A 6000-nucleotide genomic window follows, 5' to 3' on the forward strand; every position below is an offset into this window, starting at 1 on the left:
AATACCTTTGGAATAATCCTCTCATTCCTGTCGCCATATATTTGTCTCAGATATCTGCATTCTTATACCTATACCGGACCTATCAAGGAAACATTAACTCTCCATATCTAGTGAATGGTCTCCCATTCAGGTTCATCCTGCCACACACCTCTTTTGTCTGGCACCAGGGAAATGCTAGGCCACTCTATTATTTCACAATGGACACTCCCAGCCACCCATCCAGCACCTGGCTTAATCCAGTTATAGCTAGACTCTGCCCCTCTAAAAGCTCACAGGTCCCACCTAGGCCTTGCCGCTCTGGATGTCGCACCTCCTGAGGCTCATCATTGGTCCAGGTACTCTTTTGTCTTCACCTGGGGCAAGCCCCTCAAGACCTCCCATTAGTCAGCATTGTTTTCCAAAGTATATATCCGTCAGAGCACATGGCCTCAGATTGTGTCTGCCCCTGATGCCAACTGGCAGTTCACCCCTAAACCTCTGGTTTGGGTCATAAACTCATCTCCATGGACCCCTGTACGTCTGGACAGGTTGTATCACCCTGTAACTGACCCCTCTATTTGCTATCAATCACGTCGGCTTTCTTAGTTCTGTAGTGTTTGCTCTTTTTGAATGCTTAGTGTGTTTGTAATTAGGGAAATACTTTAATCAAAACTATTTAATTTACTCTTCAAATCTGGAATTTTCCTACTGTGCTGGACCTCAGTACACAAGTGGTATGCGATTCCTGTACCCCTCTGGCCTATCCTGCTGCATAGCTAACTTCCCCAAACAACAAGGCAGGCCACTGGTGGTAACAGCGTTGCTTTAAGTTAACCTAGAGACCATCCTGCTGTGGGTGATGCTCATTCCATGTGCATAAAAATATTAAACCTTAACTTCATGCACACTCATGTAGTTAGACTACTTCAGCTACAGAACTTATACTTGACATTTTAAACATTTAGTAAGTTTGTCAGTACAAGAATGCTGAGTCAGTATAATCAGTGCACTGGCTAATGTTCAGTATACAAATGAAACACCACTACAACTGAAATTTATGGATAGAATTTTCTAGCGTTCACTAAAAACAGTCCTGGGGAAGGGAGGATGACAACCTAAAACCATTGCATTAAAATGGCTTTAGTATACCATCTGCTACTGCCATGTGATCCTAGTTCTGTGTCTCTTGCCTGTTCATGAGTAAAGTATCAGTTGTTCCCAGGTAGGGTTACCAACTGGGGGGGGGGGTATAGTTCTCCTGGAATTAAAACAAATCTCCAGACTAGAGAGATCAGTTCTCCTGGAGGGAACTTTCAGAAGGCAAACTCTATGGCATCCCATCTTCACTGAGCTCTCTCCTCTCCCCAAAGTCCACCCTCTCCAGGCACTTCCCCCTAAGAGAATTTCACAAGAGAACTGGCAATCCTGCTCCCATCCAAACTGTTTCCCCAACTAACTGGGAATTTGCTCTACTGCTGAGCAAAATGGCAATGCTGGGTAGAGACACTGACATTGGAGTGTTATGAGAAGGTGGGAATTTAAAAAAAATCAACCTACAAGACTGTTTTATACATAGACATTTCACGTATCCCATTTACAAATGAATCAGAACTAATAATTTGAGAATCTAAATAAACTTGGGTTCTGAAATTCAACAGTGTGTGTAACAACAGTTGAAGAGTATCGTTATAAAGGAACGGTGCCTTAACTTGTGTGAGAGCTTTTTCACTCTGGTAGGCAATTGCTTAGATAGCCTGATGGCGACATCACTTGGCAAATGTTTTGGACGCCACTCAATGTGTGACATCATGCTCCTTCAGGGTTTTCCACATAAAATGAGTACTCCAAAGAAAACACAAAAATCAAGACTTAATCTAAAATCTATTATTGCATCCTCTAAGGTCTCATTAGCCACTTCAGCCCACCCCCACCCCGCCTTCTAGGCAGATACTAGTAAATGCTGCAAATAATAATGGTAAACTGTTTCCAAGTTTAAAAATAATTAATCTGAGTTTGACCACTACTTCTAAAAGTTTCTTAGTTTATGTTCCTTTCCAGGTCTTGAACTTATTTGTTTGCTGATGATGTAGTGTTCTATTTCATTTAATAAAGGCTATTTGCATTCCAGCCTTTCTGGGGTTTGTGAAGTCTGCATGTACAGGGAAGAAATACAAACCTTTACATGTTGATTCTTGGGGACACAAGTCTTTTATAAAATAATTGTTTAAGGTGGCCAGGATCTCTTCTGAAAGCACATCAGTTTCATTAATATTCCCAACAGCACCTATTAAATTAATTGTCTTCCTGTTTTGTGCTTGTATTTTATTTTTATTCCATAAGTATTTGGCTTCATGGGATTCGTGCATTTTATGTGACACGCTTAGAGGAAGAGGGTGCAGCAGTAAGAGGGACAGTTGCAAGTAATGCCAGACTACGTGATACTTGAGGTTATGCAGGCAAAGCAGAGGAAGTATTATCTATACGTCATATGTGGGTCGAGTTCTCACACCCAAGCATTTCCATCTGGAAGCTGTTCTGAGCAATGGGATGCAAAGACAATGTTCTCATGCTTTTGAGAATCAAGTGTAGCTGTCTGGGGAATAGGAAATGTGACGGTAATATTTCCCTGTTCTCTTTGGGGGATTCTTCAGTTGTAATTCCGGTTTCGAAGGGTAGACAATTTTTTTAAAAATGACATAGTTACTTTAATCTCTCTCTCTATCATGTGAATTAGTGAGAAATCTTTCTATTCAAAGGCATAAAGGCTTCCCCCTGGCCTTTCCCTTAACTTCACCTCCTGCATCCTCAATATCCTGTGCTACATTTTTTTTCTTCTGTTTTTCTGCTACAGTTGAATTTTTGCTGTGTTTCTCAAAGCATTCTGCTGCTTTTCTGATGATAGCTTGGATTTTATGTAGCATGAGTGCAGTTATTCTGTGTAAACAGTAACTTTACTGATTGCTTCTTGCCTCCCAGTGCAGTCTTCTGTCTCCTCCAAAACTGTGTCTCCATGAGCCAGTGGAGCACCCCGGAACATTGTGGGGGGGATCAAAATGGGGGGCTGCAGTGAGGAGGAACTGGTAAAAATCACCATTCCATGAATACACCATGAGAGTGCCTACTGTGAATGGAAGGGGCATTTATAGAGTGAGAGTACACCATAACAATAGAGAAATGCATAATTTCCCTCCACCACAATGAGCTGTTCACAGATTCCAGTGAATGTACATACAGTCCACATACACTTGCATATAAATAACTGAGTAATTCTTATTACACAAAAATGTAGAATGTATGATTGAATCCCTGCATTTATACAGGTAGTGGTTTCTGTGTTCATCTGTAAAGCGAATGCACATTGGCTGTTCCTTACAAAAAGATGTACACACATACCTGTAGGATATGTGTACATATGTGTGTGTAACTTGAACAGGGCCAGTATGGGGCACACTCAGGTATCTTATGCTATTGTAAAGAAAGCTGAGTAGGTCCTTCCCATCACTCTGCATACTAGTTGTGATCCCCCATCCTAAATGCTTAATACGATATTACATGCATTTGTTCTGATTAAGCATGTTATGTAGTGACTAACAGCGAGTCCTACCCCTCTATCTAGGTAACTTTTCCCTGCCTTTCATCTAAAACCCCCCAACAATGCTGTAAATAGTTTGCAATTTAAAAAACAACAACAGTAAAAGCAATGCCAAATTTAAAACACCAAAATCCAATCAGTAAAGCAAAGAAAGTTAAAAGAGTAATCACCTTCAAATATTAACATATGAGTAAACAAGCCTGAGTTGACCAGTATGCTTTATACCATCTTCTGTGCAAGCAATTACAGTGCCACATTTAGTGCTAGAGGCTGCTCTTCACATGGTAGCAGAGCCCTAGGGATCTGCACTGTAGAACCATGCACAGGACATGCTTTTAAGGCTTCTGTAGTCAGTATGATATTCATTTATTTAAAAATTTTCCTCCAGGAACTGATTCCCAAGATGGCTCACAACAATAATCAGCCCCCACCCTAATTTTACAGTACATAATATAGAAGTAGAAGTCAATAAAAAACTATCAGTAGAACTAAAATCAATATAAAATAACAAGCAATAAAAGCTTGGCAAGATGTAAAAGTTAATTTGCATTGCCTCATAAATATGGCTGGGGAAAGTGTTCCAAAATCTGATGAAGGGAGCTTTGACTCTCAAAAACCTATACCCCCCCAAAAAATCTTGTTGGTCCCTAAGGTGCTATTGGACTCCAGTCTAGCTGTTCTACTGTAAACCAAGACAGCTGCTCTCTGAAACTCCCATAATCTGGGTACCATTGCAAAAAGACCGCATTTCCAGGAGACACCCACATCTCTTTAGCCTTGTTCACAAGTTACAATGAATGCACACACAATCTGTGTACAGTGTACACTTGATTTTTTCTTTATATATGCATTGAGTAGTTCTCATGTTACATTCAATGCATGTACAGCTGAATGTTTGGTTGAAACCCTACCATTTATCCAGCTATTGGTCCCTGGTTTCATTTGTAAAGTGAATGCATGCTGGTTCTTTCTTACAAAAAGATATATGGATGTACAGGCAGGATGTATGTCTGTTCACTGTTACGTGTGAATAGTGCTTACAAAAGTAAGACATTACCAGGGCAAGGCTGAGATGAAATGCCTTACACCTTAGAAGTAGTGCCAAAGTTCACAACCCAAACTATGATAACTGGGTCTGCACTCTGTACAGTCTCAGATTTTTGTTGGCTGTTGGGGGAGGAAAGAAATGGTGATAACTCACCTCCCAAGAACAAAACCGTTCAGTTCCATAGAAATGTAGATTACTCTAGCTAGGGGAACTTAATAGGCAGACAGTGTCACACCTAAGCAGTTGAGCTTCAGGAGGGAAGAGTGGACAGAAAAGCAAATTGGAAAAAGATAGGTCTGCTGGGATGGGGAAAAAGGTGGAGGTAATAAGAACATAAGAACATAAGAGACGCCAATGTTGGATCAGGCCAAAGGCCCATCCAGTCCAACACTCTGTCACACAGTGGCCAAAAATACCAGGTGCCATCAGGAGGTCCAGCAGTGGGGCCAGGACATTATAAGCCCTCCCACTTTTGACCACCCCCAAGCACCAAGAAGACAGAGCATCACTTGCCCCAGAGTGCCTTTCTATACTTTGTGGCTAATAGCCACTGATGGACCTCTGCTCCATATGCTTATCTAATTCCCTTTTGAAGCCGTCCATGCTTGTAGCCGCCACCACTTCCTGTGGCAGTGAATTCCATGTGTTAATCACTCTTTGGGTGAAGAAGTGCTTCCTTTTATCCGTTCTAACCCGACTGCTCAGCAATTTCATGGAGTGCCCACGAGTTCTTGTATTGTGAGAAAGGGAGAAAAGTACCTCTTTCTCTACCTGCTCTATCCCATGCATAATCTTATAAACCTCAATCATGTCACCCCCAGTCGTCATTTCTCCAAGCTAAAGAGCCCTAAGCGCTTCAACGTTTCCTCATAGGGAAAGTGTTCCAACCCTTTTATCATTCGAGTTGCCCTTTTCTGCACTTTTTCCAAAGCTATAATATCCTTTTTAAGGTGTGGTGACCAGAACTGCATACAGTATTTCAAGTGAGGTCGCACCATTGATTTATATAGGGGCATTATGATATTGGCTGATCTGTTTTCAATACCCTTCCTAATAATCCCCAGCATAGCATTAGCCTTTTTTATTGCAGTCACACACTGTCTCGACATTTTCAGTGTCTTGTTCTGTCTCAGCCAGTTCAGACACCATCAATGTATATTTATAGTTAGGATTTTTGGCATCACCTTGCACTTGGCCACATTGAACCCCATTTACCATGTTGACACCCACTTGCCCATCCTTGACAGATCCCTTTGGAGTGCCTCACAATCCTCCCTGGTTTTCACCACCCTGAATAATTTCGAATCATCCGCAAATTTAGCCACTTCACTGCCGAACTCCAAATCATTAATGAACAAGTTAAAAAGCAGTGGACCAAGTA

The 6000-nt window shown here is 41.4% G+C and overlaps 1 protein-coding gene across 5 annotated transcripts in view; it reads right to left on the reverse strand.

Annotated features, from left to right (window-relative positions):
- FILIP1L (filamin A interacting protein 1-like) overlaps positions 1-6000 on the reverse strand; it is a 250396-nt gene that overhangs the window by 70435 nt on the left and 173961 nt on the right. The window lies entirely within an intron of this gene.

The sequence above is a fragment of the Gekko japonicus genome, unplaced genomic scaffold (assembly GCF_001447785.1).
Source record: "Gekko japonicus isolate JY-2015 unplaced genomic scaffold, Gekko_japonicus_V1.1 scaffold241, whole genome shotgun sequence".
NCBI lineage: Eukaryota > Metazoa > Chordata > Lepidosauria > Squamata > Gekkonidae > Gekko > Gekko japonicus.